Source organism: Pocillopora damicornis, chromosome 2 (assembly GCF_964200805.1).
Source record: "Pocillopora damicornis chromosome 2, jaPocDami1.2, whole genome shotgun sequence".
Lineage (NCBI taxonomy): Eukaryota > Metazoa > Cnidaria > Anthozoa > Scleractinia > Pocilloporidae > Pocillopora > Pocillopora damicornis.
This window is the reverse complement of record NC_142671.1, coordinates 28,301,256-28,326,339: the sequence shown is the minus strand read 5'-3', so window position 1 is coordinate 28,326,339 and position 25,084 is coordinate 28,301,256. Positions and strand designations below refer to the sequence as shown.

At 37.2% G+C, this 25,084-nt stretch overlaps 2 long non-coding RNA genes and 1 pseudogene across 3 annotated transcripts in view; 1 reads left to right on the top strand and 2 right to left on the bottom strand.

Moving 5' to 3' along the window:
• The window catches only part of LOC149050645 (uncharacterized), a 404,897-nt pseudogene that overhangs the window by 192,749 nt on the left and 187,064 nt on the right, over positions 1-25,084 (bottom strand). The window lies entirely within an intron of this gene.
• Positions 6,964-11,488, bottom strand: LOC149050663 (uncharacterized). Its single transcript, XR_016184344.1, has 2 exons — positions 8,895-11,488; positions 6,964-7,951 (listed from the first exon to the last, which is right to left on the bottom strand). It is a non-coding gene; the product is annotated as an uncharacterized LOC149050663 (long non-coding RNA).
• LOC149050662 (uncharacterized) lies at positions 11,540-11,951 on the top strand. The gene is made up of 2 exons (XR_016184350.1): positions 11,540-11,677; positions 11,794-11,951. It is a non-coding gene; the product is annotated as an uncharacterized LOC149050662 (long non-coding RNA).

The window sequence follows — 25,084 nt, the reverse complement described above, 5'->3', positions numbered from 1 at the left end:
TACGAGGTCTCATGGGATTACTTGTTTATCAATAAAGGGCAAAATTTATACGAAGGAAAATCACGCGCGCAGTCTATTTTTATCTGGGAAGCCTGTTTAGCGCTACGGCAAATCATCAATCAAATTGAACTGATCAATCGATTCAATGAAATTTTATTCTCCAAAACTATGTAGTGACTTTCGCATTTCAAAAGTTCAATTAATTCGTCGTCCGCTTCAATAAAACGACAAGCCATTGTTGCAACAAAAACTTGATAACAAATTTCAAGATAACGAACGGTTGCTATGCAACGGATTAGCCAATCATTAACAGGTAATCATGCCCTCTCTTGATTACTAAAAATGCCCTCGATTAAGAAAAAAATGCCCTCTCTCTCAACCAATCAGCGCTCAGTAATTTTGCCCTTTATTGATAAGTCGATTTAGCGCCCGGGGCGCTTATTAACTTTGGCTACCTAAAGGGAGGGCGCTTTATCGAAACAGGGCGCTTACTAGGGACAGGGCACATATTCTTTAACGAATCAGCAGAATATATAAAAAAACACTTTGACGTTTATCTAAAAAGTATCAAGAAAACTGAAAAACGGACCTGTTGTCCCTGCATCTCTCCTGGCTAAAACAAAAGGCCAGGCGATCGACGCAAAATTTTAAGACGAGATCATTCATTTAATGGAGGTGTGCACTCACACGGACATAATAGTTGAGAGACTGAGACGAAAGTCACTGTTTGGTAACGAGGCTGTAAGTGAGCAGTTAAACGAAGATGAACCACGTTTGATCTCACTGTAACAGTTTCTATCACTGAAGTAGAATAGGGGCGCCTATTTGTGTAGGGTGCTAAAATAAAACTTTAACAATTCTCCCCTAAATCATTAAACTGGTTTGTAATGCCGTGAAGTTTTTGGGCCAGTGGGAAGATCGAAGGTTGGGTGAGATAATTATTTCTTAAATGTTACTGCACAAAAAAGGACAAAACTGTGTGAAACTCGTTAGATTAAGACTAACGTAGCGGCTTTGCATTACTCATGCAAAAAGTTGTACATTTTTTAACCCTAAGCTAGGATTTGCATGTGAAAAAATCATCTTGGTCGCAAAAATATAATTATTTCGACATGAAAAAAGTATGGTTCTGTGGTATGGAAAAAGGTCGAAAGATTTGGTAAACTGTTAAAGGTGGGGCGAACTTTTTTACGTTGGGCGGCGAACTCGAAAAGGTAATAGGGGGCGAACTTGCAATGAGGCGAGTTCACGATAATCCCTTTCCTGCAAGATACTTAGTTTGACACACATGCAGAATGTCTCTAAGCCTTAAAACCAGCCATAAGTTTCATTTCATTGGTCTTTGCGCAATAATCGCAATTTATTTCAGTCCAATTATTTATTGCCGTAGTTGTTTGCGTTGTCCTTGTTGTCAACATTTGGGACGTCGCTATCGAGGCAACAACTAATACTTAATGGAACTTTGCCACTATTATTATTATTATTACTATTATTATTATTATTATTATTATTAATAGTTCTCCTTGCTGTATTCTGTACAATTCTTATGATGTTAGTTTACGGTTTGGAGGATTTGGTATCCAATCAACTAATAATCCCCTCATTATTATTTTTCTTTATTCTCAGCTTTTGACTGCTTGATAATGTATTGATATTGTAAGGAGAAATTCTGTTCTGGTCAATCACGGGAAGTAAAGAATTAAAAAGGGAAAGCCCAAGAAAATGGAAAAATAATAATATTTTGGATCGTTCCGCCCAGCCATTTTGTTGCTCCGTTATCTGTTCGTATTTCCCCTGGTCTGCAGTGAAATACAGTCGCATCTTTTTCGCGCTCCGCTGTCTTAATATGGCAAAGTGGCGTCATGGTGAACTAATAAAGAAAAAAATAAAATTCCGCCCGGCGTCACCAAACAGATCTAAGCTAACGCTTTATTTTGGTGATTTGATGGTTGTAGGGATCTTTCCTACAACCAATTAGAGGAAATATCAGAAGGAGCTTTCACAGTGGTTGGAGGTGCTGACTTTACACTGTAAGTAGGGCTGTTCGTTTGTATGTCAAGAAAAGAACATAATATATATATAGAATGAATAGAATGAATTTTAGATTAGATTCTCCATAAATTATTTCAAACAAGTACAGGACTTAAACCAATTAATTGTTGATTTCGATCATTTATACAAATGGAGAACTTCAAAGCAATGTACCACAACTGGCTTGTCATCATATCCGAGTAATTTAGCATTATCAGCTGAGTTGATGACGTAAATTGGCCACCGCAAACAGTTTAAAAGCTTACGTTTCGAGCGTTAGCCCTTCGTCAATCGCTCTGACGAAGGGCCAACGCTCATTCAATTGTCAACTTATAGCCTCTTAAATAGCTCGAATATTCGGTTTATTGCTACTTTTGTAATTACCACAATCTTTCACTGATGTGATAACGAGGAAACCAATCAAAGTGGCGAAAATGAAAGATTCAGAGCTGATAAGAATTTAGATCGACGAATACCGATCACTACTTACCAGAGTGCAAAGGGCAAACAAAAAAACGCTTTTAAAAAAGTCAAGGAGACAAGAAAGATGTTTCTAGAAATAACTCAGAGGAGGAATCTAATGTAATTAAAACGTACTTAAAGAAGGGTGTGGATGATGCCAAAGATTGCCTGAAGGTCGCAGTTCACTTAAGCGTATATTCTCAATGATGTAAGACATATCAGATAATAAAGATTTAAAAGGTTTTCTGCGTTTTACAGAACAAGTAAAACGCAAAAATTCGTTTAAAGCTCGCGAAACAACGACTGATCCTTGATTGAATCCTCAAGGTGATTCCTTTGTATTACACTCTACATCATTATTGCGTATGATTTTCACGCGTGAGTAGCGCGAGAAATTTAACAAAATGGAGACAATTATTTGTCGGAAAGCTCGCTTATGATGTAAATCGTGATTTTCTGATAAACGAGTACGGTGCCCCACCTTTTTTAATTCCAATATTTAAATCAGAGGTATGTCTCAACCTAATTGGAAAAAATTTGGCAAAAAGCCTACGGCCATTTTAGAAGCAATTTCGATAAAATTAAATTGAATGGAGGAGCCATGGAGGAATGAAAGCTAAGAAGCGAAAAGTCAACCGTCAAAGCGATAAATTTTTACCGCCAACCGTCCCAAGAGCAACTCAATTTTAAGCGTCCAATGTTTTAAACGTCTTTAAGAAATCTGTCTATTTCAGAAGCTCGCCACAATCAATTCTAAGTCTCAGGGAATTTTCGGACTGGTAGGCCTTAGATGGTATAAGCTCCTTAAATTTGCAATTATGTTTACGTTGTGTGGTTAGCGAAATATAAGGATTTGTATAGAAATGAACGGTTGCACCCTCAAATTAAAAATCTGAACTAGCATTTACTGAAAACAAACCCACCCCGCTTTAGGTGACTGTTCATTTAGCTAATTTTTTAGCTCTTCTGCTTTTCCCTCTTTATGACATAGAGAAACAAAGGGCTAAAGAAAAATCTCAGTTCTAAGCGATTCAAGACAAGGCCAATATCTATCAGGGAAACCAAAAACTCAGTGGAAGTTTTCGCCAACAAATTATAGCGAATTTCCACAGGGGCGATGACTTTGTCGCCGAATTTAGGCTCCCTTCATCTAAGCTCAACTTAGCAGGTAGTTCATATTACCCGAGCACTACCGCAATTTTCTTTGAAGACGGTTTGGAGATTTTTCTCTTTGTCCTATTTCTATTATCGAATTAACCAAGGGACAGTTTTTGTACCAACATCTCATGCTGTTTGCCGTTTTTAAGTCACTTTGTCGCGCTTAGGAAATTGAAATTAAACAGTGGAGTTTGGATTTCGTTTCATTCGAAAAGTGCCATGATGAACTCGTTAGTTATTTCCGTAAGCCTAATGGCGGAAAAACCAAATTTTTTCCTCCCAGATTATATTTCGCGTTATGGTGATATACTTAACTCACTAGGACCATTAAGAATCAATTTTGCAGGCTGGGCATATTTATCTACAGACAAACATAATAACCCACGTACCGGAGAATAAACACAGATCAATAGACCAATGTCTGAAAAGTTTCAGTTTATCTAAAAATTCATTGTCTTATCTTTGGTAAGATTATGCCTTATTTTCTTTGGAGAAAACAAAAGGTATATCGATTGGTTTGTAATCGCAATATTGAAAGTGGCTGTGATAAAATTTCTAACGGAGGAGGAGGTGGCTTGTGAAATTGAAGATGACAGTCAATACATATATGTTATTTGCCGGCTGGGAGGTCCGTATGGTGAAAAACTGTGACCAAGGTCTTGAAAATACTGCCCGAGGCCGTAGGCCGAGGGCAGCATTTTCAAGACCGAGGTCACAGTTTTTCACCATACGGACCGACCCTTAGCCGGTAAATAACATATTTATTGTTTTAAAACTTGACGAAATTCTTTCCGAAAGAACCCGAATGATTTATGGCCGTAAATACGGCAAGATCTTCCATAAACTGAACAAATTTTTTAGTGGGTAAATGGTAGTTAAAATAGAGGTGATGCAAATTTAAGAGAGATGCCTCAGCGAAACATTTTCATTTCCGTAACGATAAAGGTGATTTAAAAGGCTTTCAAACAAACTTTGAAACATTATTTTTACAAGTTTCTGTCACAATCTGACACCTGTCAATTAGAGAGCGCGCAAGAAAAAAAAAAGCGAAGGAACATTTGAAAACCAACAGAACTAGTTTGGCAAGGACTGTCACGACAATGTTTTCTTCAAAATCAGTTAATGATCTAACGGAAAGTATTATTCACTATGATCACTCTCATCGACGATTCATTCATGTACGAAGATTTACCTCTGTTCATTAAGTAAACGGCGAGGAAAGTAATTGTGAGTACATTCAATCTTTTTATTTTGAAGTTGTGAGAGTTTGCTCGTTTGTTTGCTGTAATGGCGTGTTCAACTCTGATCTTTCCTTCACAAAAACTAAATTCGAACGGCACACTCCAACGAGACACAAGGGAATGTAATGCGGCCTTTTCTCAAAAAATTCCTTCAATTTCTGTTGTGCAATTTAAGGTACAAATGTCCAAATTGAACTGAATTGGAAAGACTCACCAGGAGCGTATATTTGTTGTAGAACTTAAATTAAAACTTCGCTCGCTCTTCCACTATGAACAAATTGCTCGAGAAAATTCAGATATTAAATGAATGAAAGTTCCATCGTTCAGTTTAACTGTTGCCAAATACCTCACGTTCCAACTTTCTGGGTACTTTTTGTGAACGATTAAAATTAATTGCAGAAGGTTTTTAGGCCGCTTGTCAACCAACGTAATGACACTATTGTTTATACAAATTCATTCTGAAACCAATATTTTTCTGTCAACCAAAGTGATTTGATAGCAAGAAAAGAGAAGATTCATAAGTTATTTATCGGCTTGAGGTAGTGACCGACTTGTTTGCTTTAAAATACTGCCCAGCCGGAAAACGAGGTATATTTATGAAAAATGACAACGAAAGTTGGGATGTACTCGGCGACTCACGAAAGCGTTACCGTGGCCCGTGGGCAGAGATAGGAAAATACTGACCGGGTAAAGAACCAATCAGATTGCAAGATTCGTTACCGTGCCCTCTAAAAAAACAATAAATGATGATACAGTCTCAAATGACTTATTTGCACAGCTGTGTAGAACAGTGGTGGGTGAAGGGGAGGGGGGGAGGGAGGGGTGATAAGCGAAACTGGCTGGTCCACATACAGCAAGATGTAATATTTCTATCACAGAATTTTATCTTGACCAGTTGCATCGCGAATCTCACTTGATTTTTAGCAAAAAAAAAGCTTTTGCCAAACCTTATCAATCAATTTTATTCAACGGATTTCCTCGCACAATCATCCCCCAGGCGCCTATTTACAAAGGAGGGGCGCTTATTGGAAGACGGGCGCTTATTGGAAGACGGGCGCTTATTGGAAGACGGGCGCTTATTGGAAGACGGGCGCTTAATCTAGGGGGACGCTTATTAAGAAACTATTAATTTGTACTAATTCCGCTGTAGTTCAAACGTTATAGTTATAGATAAAGTAGCAAAGAAACAGATTTTCTTCCTATCTAAGAAAGTGAGGGATAGACAGTTGGGGCGAGGGGGGAGGGGACAGGAAGTTATTCGGGGGGGGGAGGGCGGGGCAGTTAAAACGCGATAACACAAGACTTCTTAGGGCTGTAATTACGGAGATTCTTCATAAACTGAAAAACGTTTTAGCGCGTAGATAGCATCATGATAAAGAACAGAGTAAAGAAGGAGGCTTCACCGAAAAAGTTTTATTTGCGTAAAGATAGAGGTTAAATTGAACAGGCGTCAAGGTAATTTGTGAGAGTCAGTTCGTTTGTCTGCTGCAATGGCGTGGACGTGCAAATCTTGTCTTTCTTCCACCGAAAAACAGAAGTCAAATGAGACACTTTAATCAGACACAAGGGGGTTTAATTTTGCGTTTATTCTTGCTATGGAATTCCCTTGGTTTCTGTTGTGCAACTTACAATGGAAATGTCCAACATTCAACGGACTTGCAAAGACTTACTGAAAGTGTATTAATTTTGCAGTAGATCTTAGAACTCAAAACATCGCTTGGTGTTTTAAAACGAACCAGCTATTTTGGCGATTTTAGATCTAGAGAGTAAATTTGATTGATTTGAGCATAAATAAGGACCTTTTGTTGCAGTGATTATATCACCCCTGATTAAGGCACTAGGTAGTAAATGAGTGAACAAAAGAAAAAAAAATCATGATAAATGATTTTTATTAATAAGTTCAAGAATTTTTTTTAATTGATTTGACTGCCACACCCTGACACCTTGACACATCTTGAAAGAAATACAAAAATTCCATTAAGAAGCCGGCTTTATAAATGAAAGCTTGTTACCAGTTATGAATGATAAAAGGAATCATGGCTACCAAGACTGCTGCTGGCCAATGTCATCGATTAACTCTTTATTAATCATTCATTTGCCATAGCTATTGATATAACAAAATACTAAGAAAATAACAGTTTCATGATAACAGTGATTTGAGATTGATGCTAAATAGGAAGTGAACATAGATACCTTGGGTATACAGCATTTAATATTTTTTAGTCTAAATCAATCATTGAGCTTAGTAGCTATCCGTTGGATAATTAATAACATCAGTATCATCATATTATTCATTAAGAAAAAAACCCTATTGGATGATCAAGAGAAACACATATAGGTTTGATTGCAATCTCCTGTTCAACACAAATACATACAGCATACAAAATGATAATGGCAAATTAAAACATAGCACTTTAATTTCTCAAACTAATAGACTCAAAATACTTCTGATTTTTAACAAAGAGAAAGAAGCAATTTATGTCATTCAAATGACACACACAAAAAATACAACAACTCTTAGATTGGTGCAAAATTTGAATAAGTTCCTATTTCAATTTGCCTGAGGAGAAAATGTCTCTTACACCATTACTTTTTATTTAGAATGATATCAAGATACAAAATATAAGCCTTCACAATCATTTTCAATGACTAAAGACAGTAACTGTGTTTTGTATTTCAACAATTAATTGTATTTGCCACCTTCTTATTTCAAGTTGAATTACAAAGAAGCCTTCAAGCTAATATGCATGAAAGTTAAATATCACTTGTGAGCAATATTTTTACCCCAGTCTTGAATTGCTTATCAATAAATCTGACAAAATACTCAAGTCATTATGGTATGATCAATCACTTGTTAAGTGATGCCACGGGTGTTGAATTCAAACAGAGTACAGTTTTATTGTAGCTAAAACTGATGTCGACAGTAAAAATAATTTTGGCATCTCACATGTACTGCACAGGAAGTCCATACTTGACTTAGAATTTTACAAACCAATCAATGAAGGCCTTGAAGGGGTTTAACTGTGAGCTGTCCAAAGATAGCTCAATATCTAGGGGCCCTGTGGTTGGAATCCATCAAAAGAAGAGGTCATTAGTAAAATAGTCATCATCAGTAATCATCATCAGAACCATTCTCAAATTTAGCAAGAAGTGGACCACTCTACATACCAACCAATGAGTGAGGTTGGCCACATCCGTTTATTCTTTATTAATTATTAACAATAACAACAAAGAATCAAACATTTTTTAAGTATCTTCTTTCCCCTCAAGTGATAATAAGGACAAAATACATCCAATTGGTTTAGTTCATGGCTATATCTACATAAGATGATAATGTAGTGATATGCAAGTATAGACCAAAATTAGGTTTTGACTTTTGATGTTACCATGGTAACAAAACATTTCACGAAAAGTTCAACATCTCAAGACTCCAATTATTTTTGAAAAAATTGGAATTTCGTTTCCTTGCTGCACAATATGTTGAGTGAGAAATAATTTTGACACCCTCACCAGGATGTTTTTTGGTGACATCCTTGGTCAGCGGTTTTTAGATTTTCATTATGGTGTCAAGTGTCACAGGCATTCTAAATACTCTAAACTGAGCTTAAAAGAGCCTTTGAATTTCAATCAGAATTCATCCTTGTGTACATGTACCTAATGAAACATTTAACCTCCATATTTGGGCAGAAGCCATTAGCTTTAAAAAACAATGATGAATCTGGAACCATTACACACACTGCTCCTCACTCAAACTCTCTTTCATAGTGAACAAGCCACAGGTTTTGCAAAAAGCTTTCAGGTGAAGTTTGTTGTCATTCCCAGATGAGTTGACAAGTCCAATTTGGCATCGATTGTCACAATTTGATTCTAATAACTGTGCTCTTCGATACTTCAAATTCACTGCATGGTAAATTTAAAAGAATGACCTATTATTTTCTCGTTTAAATCTCAGTGGGTTAGCTATCTAATTAAAATATTGTGCGAAAATTAGAAAGAGTTTACCTGAGGCATATGTTAAATCAAACATCTCCTAAGGAACTGCAGAAATTGTGTTCCTCATGAAGTGACAGCAAGGCGACATTTTTCAGCTTTTCCCAGGTCATTTATTATAATTCTATCCAAAAATTGGTATGAACTTCAATCGTCCCCAACATCATCTTAACCCTATACCGACCAACGTAATGTGTTTAAGTTTAGTTCTCTGGTGGCGTTGCTCGCCCTTTTAACTTCTATTTTGTTAAAAATCTCAAGCCTTTCTCGCTTCCATAATACACCTTTCTGCAAATTTGACTAATGATTAATGATTTTTGTTGATAAGTTCAAGAATTTTTTCAGTAGATTTGACTGCCACACCCTGGCAGCTTGAGGAAAGCCCAATTTATAAAACACTTCTTAAGAACAGTACAAAAAAATTCCATCAAGAAGCCAGCCTTACAAATGAAAGCTTGTTAACAGTACTGTTGTGAATGATAAAAGAAATCATGGCTACCACGACTGCTGCAGGCCAATGTCATTTATAAACTCTTTATTAATCATTCATTTTCCATACAACAAAAAATACTAAGAAAATAATGCAATGATATAACAGTTTCAGCCACACATCAGTTAAACTCTTGTTGTATACACGATGATGTTCATGAGGATGCTTCAGTTCCTAGAAGTAAAGGGTCACAATGATTTTTAAAGGATTGTCAAATAACACCAGATACATAAAGAGACTGGAATTATGTTTCTTAATTCAAATCCTTATTGTGTTTGGAAAGGAAAAGGTATGCATACATGCACCAGTAGCTTTTGAGGTATGCAAGTTGATGATTTGAGACTAGTGCTAAATAGGAAGTGAACAGAGATATATGAGGGTATACTGCATTTTATTATTTTTAGTCAAAATCACTCATTGAACTTACATGTAGTAGCTACCTGTTGGACAATATCAGCATGTACTATTGATAACATCAGTATCATATCATTCATTAAGAAAAAAACCCTATTGGATGATCAAGAGAAACATATATTGGTTTAATTGTAACTTCCTGTTGAACACAATTTTTACATACAGCATACAAAATGATAATGGCAAATTAAAACACAGTACTATTTCTCAAACTAATAGACTCAAAATGTTACTGATCTTTTAACAAAGAGAAGAAAATGCTTTACGATATTCAACTGAAATAAAAAACAACAACCCACAGACTGGTGCAAAATTTGAATAAGTTTTTATTTTCATTTGCCCAAGAAGAAAATGTCTTTTACACCATTATTTTTTATTAAGACCAATATCAAGATACAAACTACAAGCCTCCACCATCATTTCCATTGACTAAAGACAGCCACTGTGTTTCGTATTTCAACAATTAATTGCATTTGCCACCATCTTATTTCAAGTGGAATTACAAAGAAGCCATTAAGCTGGTATGAATGAAAGTTGAATATCACTTGTGAGCAACATTAATTTTTTACCCCAGTCTTGGACAGCTTATCATTAAATCACAAGCTGTAAACTGTACTCCATTTTATAAAATGACTTCAGGACAGGAATAAAGAACATTCACTGTCAGAGAAAAAATGAATGGAATGCAGTCATTTTCACAAAACAAAAAGCTTTCTGTCTTTTAGTAATATTATTATGTAATATCAAAATTGTCCTCTGAATCATGTATGATTGGATTTACTTTAGAGTTACTAGTAATTTCTCCTGTTGCTGGAAAGAAAATTCAGGCAAAAAAACTGCAAAAATAATGTAAAAATAAGTGGTGTGGTTTGGCTGGCTTAGAGGCAAGACACATCCTAAGCACTCAGCTATACGCACAATTCAACAAAATTGAACACAAGTCTAATATTCAGTCATGAAATAAGCTAGTTCATTTACCTTGGCTAAAGTTACAAGTAGCTCTCAGCAACACAAGTCAATGAAAACTTTGAAATTGAATGGTTTAAAAGATAGGTTGCTGTCATTTTGATGATGTTAACAACAATTAATTTTCTAGTTGGGAAAAAAACCCAACATTTTCTTACCAGGCAATAAGATTGGAAGAATGCATGCACAACATCCTAAATGAAATTCACAAATTTTCCCCTTGGTTGTTACTATGATTAGAAAAAAAGGTGTATTCTCTCTTCTTTACTAAGACAGCGATCTGTATTGCTCACATGGGAGAAAGAATATGAACTGCCAGCTGACCAAGAGACTGATATAGGTACATGTATTTCATGTAGCAGCTTTATCACTCAACTTCCTACACTGATCCAGACTGCTCACCTCTTTTGACACAATACTTGCAGTATATTGTTTACCCTTGAAAGGTAACATTTTGTCCCAAGCCAGCTTTCTGGCTTTAGTCAACAAATTAATGGAATTGAACTATGGTAAATTCAACATTCGCTTCGCAGCTGTAAATGTTTGGAATCACCTTGACGAAAGCATTAAACACCTCCCCCTTAAAACATTTAAAAACAAAGTCAAATTAAACATCTTACAGTCTTACTGTTCATGAGTTTTCAACTGGTCTCTTCTTCTTCTTTTTCTTTTTTCTTCATTACAACTCCATAGCGGATTAAATGTGACTTTCTGAAATGGGTGAGACCGCTGGATTTTTTACCTCGAAGGCTCGGTTTATTCCTTTGGGCATTGCTTTCGGTGGCTGCCGAAAACGTGTCGGTTTTATTCGTTTCGAAAAAGGTGAGATATTTTGGAAGAAGACCAAAGGAACTGCGGAAGGTACTTCAAAAGACTTGGACAATAGTGTAATTAAGCTACCTTGCGCGAACAGACTTGTGATCTTGTATCCTTTTGTTTACATTGTCTTGAGATGAATGAACTCGACATCGATTAACTGCAATCATTTGAAGGGATTTAGTTTTTATTCACGGTGTATTTTTAGCCTTAATATGTTTTTAGGATTAAAGAGCGTCGCAAAAGATTTAAAAATGGATCTTGGACGAGTTGTTGTAATCACTGCGAAGAGCAAAAGCGAAAATAGTTTATCATTTCGAGCGCCGATCGTTTTGTTTTGGTCCGAATGATTGTACTTGAATTAAACTACTTCTTAATTATGTAAATATTGCGTGTCATAAATAGTGCTCGTGTTCGCGCGCTGGCGGTTCAAACTCAACACCCTGATTTTGCAACATAACTAACCAGAAGAAATTGTAGATCGGCAGATCGGCAGATCGCCTCAGCTGAATTTTGTCCTTGCGGCGTGGAACGCGAACGGATGTTTACAAATTGTGAATGAACTATTATCAAGAAGCAACCAATTGCGTGTCGTGTCTTGCTTGTTGTCAAGGGGGGTTTGTTTCGAGTCATTACATGCATTGAAAACTCTACAACGTATTTTATTAATTTATTATACTCATTACTCGTACTTTTATTTTTTCCACCGGATAAATATCTTAGAAAGCAACAAAGCAAGTTCTCAATGATTTAAGAACCCTGTTTAAAATCTATATGGTATATTTATACCGCTTGTTCTCTTAACTTCACATCGCAAATACCGTACTTTGTTAAAATACGCGAGCTCCGTTTGGGGGCGCGCGGCGCATGCAATGTTTACTTCTACTTGAAAAGACATGTAAGCTGATAAGTGCTTGGGTTTGATCCGAGGTTGTATCTTTGACACGTTGCCCAACACACCGGAATGCGTAGCAATTATTAGACATCAATCAAGCAGATTCCCGGGAGAGTTTATTTCATCTGTTAACAAAAGAAAAATATCTCACCTACATCAAAGAAGTTGCGCTCATCACGATCTTCGGAAGCATGCCGGCATGTCGTCAAACTCATCGGAATGAATAAGTAATGAGAAAGAACGATAGCCTAAATATATGAATACTTAATAACCTCAATTTTTGAGGTTCACATTTAATCCGCTATGGAGTTGTAATGTTATCTGATTTTTTAAAATTTATTTTTTGTCCTCTTTTTTTTTAACCAATAATTTGCTTTGCTCGAGCTTTAGTGCCAACCTACATCCTATATTTAAACATTATTTACTTTTACTCAGCTGGATTAGCTTTTCAGTTATTCTGAGTAAATGTTACCTTTTTTTGTATTAATATATTATGTGTGCAAATTAAGTTTAACTTCTCAATTTGGTAATGAAGCTAGTTGTTGTTGTTATTGACAAAATGCACAAGTCATCATGGTATGATCCAAAGCATTTCACTCTTCTCCTTCTACTTAAAGAAAGTGACATCAATGAAAATTAAGGTATTGGCATTAAATGATTAAATGTCTGTGTATAGGAGCAATCACCAGCAAAATTTAATACATTTCAAAACATTTCACAGCTCCCATGAAAAAGGTACATGTACATTAACACCTAAAATAGTTTAGCCTCGGAAGCCAAACATGTTTATAGAAGAAACTTTGGGAGGAGGAACCACACTACTCATTGAGTGCAGTACTCCTTCTTCTAATTCCTTCTACACAAGTGTTCTGAAAAGCCACTCAGAAACTTGAGAAGATGATGTCAAACTATAAAGACACTCTCAGAATATGTAAGCCTGGCTCACCTTGCTCCTGGTTGCAAGGCTAAGGATTGTTGTCTTTCTAAATATACACAGTGTGACATAGCATAGGTGTGTCAATTACAAACCTTTAGACACCTGTACCATAAATTACAGCCATGATCCAACCATGAAGTGTACCCAGTACAATGTCACATAATTATGTGCTGCCAGCAGTGGTAGTGATAATATCATACAGACATTTGTTAGGAGAGTTGAACCAACCTATATTTAAAGATCAGAAAATTAGTTAACAAAATGGTTAAACCTGTTTGTTCACAATTGAAGCCACCAAAAATTACAGGCAACACCTCCCTATCACTTTCTAATCAAGTCAATGGATTTTAAAGATACTATTAATATAGATGGTTTTAACAACTTAAATTACTGATGCACAACTTAAAAGACCCACAGTCAATATTTAACTGATTTGTTCAAACCGATTGGAGTTCAGACCTTGGTGATACAAGTATGTACATATCAAGAGGTGCCTGATATAAATTTGTATTCCACTTTTGTTTAGTGTTGCCATGCATGTTGAATTCAAACTGAGAGAACAGCTTCATAATAAACCTTTAACTCCCATGTGTGACCAAGACAGAATTACTCCTTACAATATCAATACAATATTAAGCAGACAAGTGATGAGAATAAAGGAAAATATTAATTAGGGGATTACTGGTTGATCCAATACCAAATTCTCAAAACTAACATCAGAAGAACTATATGGCAGACAGTAAGAATTACTTATGAGATCTTGGGAGTTAAAGGGTTAAAGCTGATGTCAACTGTAAAAATCATTGTGGCATTTCACATGCACAGGAAGTCCTTATTTGACTTAGAATGTTACAAACCAGTTAATGAATGCCTTGATGGAGTTTAACTGTGAGCCATCAAAACATGATAAGCTCAATATTGAGGGGACACTCTGGTTGGAATCCATCAGAAGAGGAGGTCATTAGTAAAATAGTCATCATCAGTAATCATCATTAGAACCATTCATAAAAAGCTGAAATTTAGCAAGAAGTAAGCGGATCACTCTATATACCAACCAATGAGTGAGGTTGGCCACATCTGTTTATTCTTTGTTAGTTATTAACAACAACAACAAAGAATCAAACATTTTTTAAGTATCTTCTGCCACCTCAAGTAATTAAGCACAAAATACATCCAATTGATTTGGTTCACGACTATATCTGCAGTATGTAAGATTATGGGAGGCAATTATGGACTAAAATTGGATTTTGACTTTTGGTGTCACCGTGGTGACAAAAGCATTTCAAGAAAAGTTCAACATGCCAAAACTCCTCTTATTTTTGACAAAATAGAATTAATGACAACCACTCAATTCCATCACCACAGCAATTTGGCACATTTATTATCTCAATACTTGGGCAACAGCCTTTGTAATACCTCAAAAACATTCATTCATGACTCTGGAACCATTTTACACACAGCTCCTCAATCAAACTCTCTATATTCATAGTGAACAAGCCACAGTTGTTGCAAATAGCTTTCAGTAAAGTTCATTGCCATTCCCAGCTAAGATGACAAGTCCAAAAGGCATCGATTGGCACGATTTGATTCTCTTCGATACTTCAAATTCCCCTGCACGTTAAACTTTAAAGAGTGAGATATCATTTTCTCGTTTAAACCTCAATTGGTTAGCTGCCTATTAAAAATATTGTGCGAAAATTTAAAAGAGTTTACCTGAAGCACATGTTAATCGAACATAACGTCTCCTCAGGAGCTGCAGAAATTGTGTTCCAGACGGATTGACACCAAAGCGATATCTTTGAGCTTTTCCCAGGATATCCACTACACTTCTATTCAGAGAAGTGACACGAACTACTCAAGTTTTCAGTTTTCGTTAAAAAGCCGACACTGTTGGCGATGGAATCACTTCGTCCCCAACATCATCCTAGCCCTATACCGACCAACGTAGTGTGTTTACGTTTAGTTCTCTGGTGGCGTTGCTCGCCCTTTTAGCTTCTATTTTGTTAATTTTCTCAAGCCTTTTTCGCTTCCATGATATACATTTCCATAAATTTGACTGTTTCACTTGCCACTGCAGCAAAATCCATTTCGCCCTGAACGAAACACACACCACAGGGCTGTAAAATGATAACATTAGCATCCTGGCCTCAAAAGACAACATTCTAGAATTTGGACTGAATTCTGGGATAAGGGGGACATTGGATCAAACAACAGCTATTTTTGATTCCATAAGAGGATTTATGTGAAAACAAACCACGTATTTCAAATGTAGAAAGATAACGGGAGATTTATTCTTCAAAAATTGTTTTCGCCAAAAATGTTCAAATTTTCCTGATTTCCAACCAGAGGGCCCCCGTTTGCAAATGCGACAAAATACCACAAACTTTCTTGATTGAACACAGATTCAGTACGGGATTCACAAGTTCACTTGTCTGCCGTGGCTCTCGAGTCGAAGATTCGCGTCGAGTGACTTAAAATAATCTACCGGGATCGGGCAGGGTTAAATCGTGCCAGCTTCTTGAATGGTTGTGACGAACCCTAAAATTAACTGTCAAACGGTTTAAAGGTCTTTCAGATCTCTCTGTTTCAAGCGCTTGCCACGAACCGAATTTTATGATTACTACATAGTCCTCAACTACACTTACTCTCCCTCTTTTTCCCCAATATCCCAGCCCAGGATGCCTCCCAATCAGTTACTTTAATGGGACTTTTACAGACAAACAGGAGCCCATTACTCGGAGTGAGCAACTTCCAAACCGCATATGTGAAACGGTGTTTTCACAAGTAGATTTATATTTAAATAAGACTTTCCTGCGGATTGGTATCGGATAGACAATGAGACCAAATCCAAAAAGTTAAGCTTATGCCGCAGGCCCGAATGTTGAGAAAGTTATGATCGTGAGATGTCTCTTTTCTGCATGCCCTCTGGAGAGAAAGTGAGTACTATATACGCTCGTGTGGGAAAAAGGTTAAAGTCTGGTCGTTGTTCTGGATTGCTGAATCCTGATGGTTAGATTTGAATGAAAAATAATGCTCCATTTTCTGCGAAAAAAAGGTGGTACTTATTCCAGGTTTCATCAAGGCGAGAGAAATCGATAAACAAGGTATCGTATTTCTTTTTTGTCGTGTATAAAGCATATCAAAAAGACAACTTTTACGGAATTAAGCAATTTGTAGATTCAAGTCTTACTGAACGTAGAACTGCTGGAATCGATCACTGATTGTTGCCATTCACTGGATATGACTTTACTAGATATGATAATCACACCGTGCGTTTGTTATGTGTTCGCCATCTTGGGCCTGAGACCGTTGCGCAATACTGTTGAAAATTTTCATTTAAAATCTGTCTAGAACCATGTCAGCCTTAAAAATGGTTCAAACTCCTCAGAACGGTGTATCCGACAACTCCAGAACTCGATCGTTTTGTATTAACTAGTGGAAAAGACTTCTTAACTGAAATAACTTCAATTGACCACACGAAAAGGTGCGCTTCATGGTTAATGTAAACATCCTTTGTGCCGCAGTTAGATAAAAAAATGTCTTAGAGAGGGGGTCAAATTAAGATCGACCTTATAATCATAAAAAGAAAATAACCCAAAGCGGGGCAACAAATTACTATAGCACACTTTACGGTGAGAGACTTTCAACTGAGGTGATTTACAGTACAGCGTCAGAGCGATTGGGAAGGGCTAACGCCCGAAACGTCAGCTTTTTTGCCCTTTACGGTGGCAAATTTACGTTTTCAACTCAGTTGTTAACACTAAATTACCTGCTATACTCTCCCACCGATGCAGCACTACAGTGTCTTTAGAAACTAACCCCCTTCATTCATTTGTCAGAGATAGGCTCAGATAAACTATGTCGTCATAATCATGGGTATACTGCTTTAGTCAGAGAGGATGGAGCATAACTTAAAAAACGAAAATTCTGGAGCGTAAATACGTGAAAATGCGTTTTAGTACTTTTACAATAACGTTTACAGGGTTGTTTTCAGTATAAACGTCTCAAATACCGTTTCTACTACTTCTCTGTCGCTAGGTTACGTTATTAAAGGCCTGGCTACTACCTCACTCACTCAATAAGAGATAAATAAGTGTAACCGAGGAATTTGGTCCAATAACATGATCTCTTTTGCGTGAAGTTGCAGTAAGCCACCTTTTACATCTTGTAATTTAATTTTACCCGTCGACGGCAGGGAGAGGGAGAAGGGAGTAGGAGAGTTTATAGGACAGGAGCATAGTTTTGGGCATGATGTTACGTTTTCAGGGGTCACGTTCAAGAGTATAATATAATAAATTTTCGATTACAATATATCTGGCCCTAATCACTGATTAGTTTTCTGCCGTTTGACCACTGACGTTAACCCTATTACGACTTTCTATTGCGAGATTGCTGAGTATGCCGCGTGTTTCGTTACGTATTAGCGAGGAGCCATGGTATACGACTCTTATTTCTGTGGAATGAATCTTATTGCCAAGTTGTTTTGGAAACTCTTCTACTTGCTATTTCACCACAGGCATAAGGCGAAGATAGACATTGCTGCAATTTCTTAGCTGACTATAAACCTTCCAGAAAAATAACGAAGATTTAACTTATATGAGCTGTTCAGGTGTCCATAGCATGATGTGGTATTTATGATGATCTAAACATTAAGTTCCAGGCAAGCACGTATAGTTCAAATTACATCCGCCCTACCACAGTATTTTTTTTAAAGTCGCGAAAACATTCTCCTAGTCATATTTCTCTCATCATGTTCACAACAGGACAGCTTTTTTTTTTTTAACATCATCTCATGTTATTTCCGTTTCTAAGACACTTTTCGCGCTAATGAAACTGAAATTAAACACTCATGTTTGGTTTTAGTTTTACAACGACTCTGAATTCATCTGCTTTTAACTCGTTGGTTTTCATCACTGCAATGTTCTAAGGCAAGCACGTATAGTTCAAATTACCTCCACCCTACCACAGGATTTTTTTAAGAGTCGCGAAAACACTCTCCTCATCACATTTCTCTCACCATGTTCACAAGAGGACAGCTTTTTTTAACATCATTTCATGTTATTTCCCGTTTCCAAGACACCTTTTCGCGCTAAGAAAACTGAAATTATACATTCGAGCTTGGTTTTAGTTTTACAACCATTAGCCTCAGAACTCTGGAATCATCTATTTTTAACTCGTTGGTTTTTACCAATGTAATGTGCTGCTGACACGTCGACGTTTCACGTTTTGTGAGAGCATTCACTGGGCGTTAATTACTGAAACTATCTTGTTTTTGGCAAGGTTTTTTCGATGAAATAAAGGCAGTTTGAGAATTAAAAGAGTTTCCTTTTAAAATATATTAAAGTTCACACGGCAACCAGGGGGACAATCAGACATGGTTTGATGCTACTCTGGTTTACAGATTTAATGAATGTAACCGAAGAAGTTACAATTCATAGACCCAACGTTTCGAATAAAAGCATAAAAAAGCGGTTTTCTTTTGCAAAACAGAATATTCAGCTATATCGGAGCACACATGCCTAACTAACCATACAATTGGGTGGGATAATTCTAAAATTATCACCACTAATCGGCGTTACCACCAGCGCCTTTGTTTGGAGGCTTGGTACATTAACTCAGCCCACGCTCCTTTAAATCGTGACGATGGCGGCTTGCTTCCTGACGCCTATTTACACCTCGTCAGAAAAAAAGACCGCTAATTAGTGATCATATAAAAGTACCTCTTGTTGCAGCGTTTAGATCACCCCTGATGAAGGCATTAGACAGGAAAGTCGAAACGTTGGGTCTATGAATTGTAACTTCTTCGGTTACATTCATTAAATCTGTAAACCAGAGTAGCATCAGACCATGTCTGAGTTTCCTTTTATATCTGGTAGTCTATGACATGTACATTTGTGTCCCATCGTTTTTTAATGATAAAAATTTCACAATTTCTTTTGTTCAACTGATGCCGGGTCGCTCTCGCCCTCATACCAACCAAGAGTTGGTTTCTTTGTTCTTCAGTGTGGACGAGAAAACTTTTTCCCCCTTACTTTTTTGAGACTTTTCATTGCTGATAACGCTGTTTTTATTTTTAAATAACATGCAAATGTGAAGCATCGCTAATTCGACCATCATTCACGCCGTCATCAATAAAATCACTCCCATCCATATACAAAGAAGGATAAATTTTCAGTATTTTTATGAAATGGATACATCTCAAAACAATGTTTATGTGACAAATATGACACCAATTCAATTCTACTAGTAGTTCGGATGCAGTACGAATGTAAACTGACAGTGACATCCATCGTAAGATTGGGCCAGGTTTTAAAGGTTAGACTCGTTAACATCCGACAAAGTTTTGTAGGCCACTTATATTCGTGCAAGTATTTCTCACATTTTTACTGATTGCCATTTATCTAGCTACACATTTTAATGGAAGCGATTTGAGATTATAGATTGGAGAATCCAAACCGCCGGCAACTACATCGTCCTTCATAATACATTTGTATTTAAATTGTGGCTGATTGAGACCCGTCCTTATCGAAATATTAGTTGCAGTCCCTTGTTTGCTTAAATCAGCAATCCGGCGAAACGACTAGCTGATTCTTAGAATTTGTCCGTCAGGACTGCTTCGCTGTTGGAAACTAGCCAAGGGCTGAGGAAAGTTTTAATAATTTAATAATTGCGCAGCTATGTTGAGCAGTCGTGGGTGAGGGGGGTGTGTTAATCCATAAATTCAGAGGGTCTTGAATTTGTATCAAAGAACTTTATTTTGAACAGTTGCATCGCGAGTTCCTATTGATTTTCAATAATAAATCCCTTCTGTCAAACCAAATTAGCCAATTTTATACAAAGCACTTCCTCGAATAATCGCCTGAGCGCCTATTTCAAATTTCGGCTAAAAGGAGGGGCGCTCGTTGGAAGGAAGGTGCTTTTAGAAACTATTAACCTGTACTGATTCCGCTGAAGTTGAAGGTTAAAGAGTTATAGATAAAGTTGCAATAGAAACAGGTTTTCTTGGTATCTGAGACAGTGAGGAAGGAGGGGAGAGGGGGGCGGTAATTTATTCGAGGGGCGCTTGAAACGTAATAAAACGAGACCTTCCTTCGGTAGGAGTCATATGAAGTTATGAGCTTTATCTAACAGCGCAGTTCTAATATTTGATGTGATGATTTCTTGTTCACAGGGACTTATCCCATAATCAGTTAAAGGATTTACCCTCAGGAGTTTTCAAAGGGCTTCAGGGGCTCAGAAGACTGTAAGTACCAACCAACATAAATCTTTATTTACAGCTGTAACATCCACAGGACCAAAAAAGTCTCACGCAGATATAAACTACTTGCTACTGAAAAATACATAATCGGTGAAGAAAAAAAAGTTTGTGGCTGGCCATAAAACTACTTATAATTGTTCCCCCCGGCCTTTCCTCACAAACCTCACCACCCGCCAAACGAGGACTAAAAGCGCTGGCATCATAATCAAACTCAACTTTGTATCAGGGGTGGGTAGGGAAGGCAAAGATCAGGCAACCAGGTAAGTACGAATTAAACAAGACTTTTTGTAATTTTTTAGCCCCTAGGAACGGTCGTTATCAGAGCTCAGTTACGATATGAAAATCTTTTCAAAATTTCTCACCCAAGGCTAAACTTTAAAGAAAATTAACGTTGTTGATGAAAACACAGTGCGTGAAAAGATATGCGTCGAAAGCCTTACGAAGTATTCTCAATTCTTCAGCACGCGGTCATTTTACCAGCACTGCGGTTTTCTGTAATTGTTGCCTTCCATGCTATGGGCACTTCATTTGATTTCGGGCGCATTAATCATCACGTGACTCGGTAATTCATCTAGTTTACTCGGTTGGAAAACTTGTCACAAGAATTTCAGTTTTACTGAATATAATCGTTGATTGATATAATACATATAATACGGACCGACTTAGGCTGGTGAATAACATTTATATTTATTTTCAAACCGGCCTAACGAAATGCGTGCCACAAACTGAAAAATTTCTTAGCGAGTAGATAGTATAGAAAAATGAGGTTATGCAAACTAAAGAGAGATGCTTCACAGAAACATTTTTATTTGCGTTAAGAAAAAGGTAATCTAAAGGCTCCCAAGCAATTTTTGAAACATGACTATCATGACGATGTTTCCTTCAAAACAGTCAGTGATCTTACTGAAAGTATTATTCACTTAAATGGGCGATTGATCCACATGTGTAGTTTTTAAATGGCAAAGAAAGTCAGTGTAAGGAAATTCAAATGTTTGTTTTGTAAGTGGAAATAGTGTTGTTTTCGAGGATTAAAATTGGCTTGGGGCTTTTTATTTCCGCACGGAAAGACCAGGCTTAACTTTGTGAAAATTGCAACATCGTCATTTACGTCATGACATAATCTAATTAGGCACCCCATCGTTAAATCCAGAATTCCGAAATATCTTTTGCAGTTAGCACCGTGTTCGATCAGGAAATCAATACAGTAAGGTAGCCTTGCGTAGCTAACAACGGCGGCTGATGATAAAACCCGAATAATCACCGAATGCTGCGAATAGTCGCGAAAAGTCGCAAATAGTGACGAATAGTGACGGATAGTGACGAATAGTAGCGAATGTTAATGAATATTGATATATACATTGGTTGTCAAGTTTTCGGCAAGCGACTAAATCAAGTTCCCCTATTTGTCGAGCGCCCCTATATGTCATGTCGCGTTACCAACTCCAGTCTTCTAGTGACCTGACTAGGCCGTTTATTGTACAAAACAAGACACTCTATAAAGTGCACGCTCGTCCCTAACTCTACTGCGAATGAGCTTTGGTATACATAGAATGTGCGCTTTGCATGGCTTTCTTCTCTAGTAGCTTGTGTGACAATAGCGTGACATTTTATAGGTGTCCGAGGTCAAGGCGTTCAAGAACATATCAATCAAGTTTTATGTTTTTCATTCTTGACGTCATAGACCTTCATTGGGATTCCTGTGCAATTCATCGTTGTTCACGGCTGTCATCGAGGGGATTAAATTTCTCGAAGTAGGAATGAAGGTCACGAAATGTGAGTAAGAGTTTTCGGGAAAGGCAACGTTCCTTTACGGGTTAATTTGCGTGTTACTATTCGAATTGAAGACCGTCTACGGGCGGAATTAATTCGGGCCAAGATAATAAGTATGATATCGATAAATTTTCTGGTGAATTGAAATTAGTTCAAGTAAATGGCCGAGGCACATACTGACAGATGTAGTTCAATAGCAGTGTCAGAATCTCTGTAACAGATTACAATGTAAAGCGTCTTATATTTATCAAGTATTCTTTATCCGCCGCAGGAGAATTTGAAAACATTTTTTCAAATATGTTGATACCTGATCCAAGTATTACGATATACGCGCAAGTATGAATTCGTCAGCTAGAAAGCGTCGTGCGCCGGCTGCCTTATAAGCTCATATAGGGCTTTCGTTTTCCCTTATTCTGGTTTTTCATTGGCCAACGACGGCAGATTGGTTTTCAATCCCAGCTTTCGTTTCAAATTCTCATCCATTTCCCATGGCTAAATTGTTTATAATAACATATTCCGTAAGCTAGCGGCAGGTGTCTGTTTTTCTTTCAAACTCGAACACATTTTTTAAAAAAATTGTTCATTGTGGACTTGAAGGAGAAAAATTCAATCATCTGCACCTGGAGGTCAGCAGTTCTGTGCCAAAGACGTTAAAGACGGACCGCAATCGGATACCAGTGTAAGTGTAACACACTCAAGCGTTTCTCACTCAAGACTGAAATTATTTCAATCCGTGCGGAAATGAAAAAAACCCTGAACTAATTTTTAAATCCTCGAAAATAACACTATTTCCACCTATCATGAGCTTAACCTGAGCCGATTCTGAGTTATACCGCATGGGTAAATTGTTCATTAAAAATTTGTAACGAAATGCAACATTTGTATTTTGAAATATTGGTGATTTTCAAAAGCTTTCCGTGAGCTCCAAATGATATGAAATAGTCCCGTTTTAGAATTGAACAATTCCCCATCCCTCCGATACAAATTTATCAAATTGATATGAGCTTGCTTTCTTTTGCTCTTTTCATGCGCAAATTTCAAGTGCCCCTAGCAACTCGGGGCACTGATTTCCGCCATTTTACTGCTACCGACGCTCGTTTCGGTTTTCGCAAATTTACTCGAATAAAGAAGCAAGTCTGAGTAAAGAAAAAAAAAAAAGAACTTTACCACGTTTCTAAGTTCACTATAGTATATCTCTGGGGAAATTATGAAGGTTTTCAATTGGACGACCATGTGCCACAAATTTCGATTTTCACTTCGTCCACTCAGACATTCGCTCATAATTTGCTACCAAAAAAATTTATTCCGGAACCGTTTTTTTAACCCTTTAACCCCTAGGTCAAATTCGTCATTCTCCTTGCAATCAACCATACAATTCTTATAATCTTAGTTAAGAGAATTTAGTATTAGATCAACTAATTATCCCCAAATTAATATGTTTCTTTATTTTCATCACTTATCTGGTTGATACTGTGTTGCTATTGTAAGGAGAAATTCTGTCTTGGTCACTCATGGGAGTTAAAGGGTTAAAGGAAACCAAAGTGATTTAAAAGAGAGAGACATGGGGAGAGAGAGGGAGGGAGAGAGTTAGATTGATGTGGGTATTTGCTACGTAGGTTGGTATTTGCTACGCATTTTGAGTATTTGTTACAGTTGCAATTACGTTACTGAAATGCACGCAAATACGGAGAGTAGGTTTTTGTTACGTAAAGGTAGGTATTTGCCAACGCATCGTATACGCATTGTGAGTATTTCTTACGGTTGCAATTACGTTACTACCCGGATATGCATTTTATCGCGTTTTTCTACGGGTGGGTATTTGTCACAATAGCAAATACGGAGAGTAGGTATTTGTTACGTAAAGGTAGGGATTGCCCACTGCATCATATACGCATCGTGGGTATTTGTTACGTTTGCAATACGTTACTACCCAGATATGTATTTTATCGCGTTTTTCTATGGAATTTGCGCAAAATGTACTCTCATGCAACAATAAATCTCAATTAAGTCTTCTTCAACACATCAATGCATCGGATGCCCGCCTGTTACCGATCGTCAACAATAAATCTCAATTAAGTCTTCTTCAACACATCAATGCATCGGATGCCCGCCTGTTACCGATCGTCAGGGTGGTAATGGTATCGATTTAGATTCTGTTTAGAAATCGGCTGAAACCGAAGGATTTCACATATATCGTAAGAAACTTGAAGACACGAAGATAAGCGAGTTTCAGGAGGCTGCCTATTATTCTGGAACAGTTGAAGACCCAGCAAGATACAGGATACTGGAAAATGATCATAAAACGGCTGGAGTGTATGGCACTGCAGTAGTCTGGCTTTACGATGACATGTACAAGCTAATAGAGATGTACCTAAGAACTGTACGAAGCCAAATTACTACCTTGGATCCAAAGGTCGAGCAGGTATTCGTGCCTAGTATTGGCATACCCTTAACGTTGTCGCAAGTGTCTACTTCTGTCTACAAAACTTGCCAGCAAGAAGGTATAGCGACAATAGGAAGGATGTGCACAACAATAGTCAGGAAATCCTTCGTTACTGAAATGCACGCACGTATGCCTGAGTCGTCTTAAAGCTCCGGCAAATAAGCGCGGAATAAAGAAAGGACATCCCACTTTCCAGTGAGAAGATGACAAGCA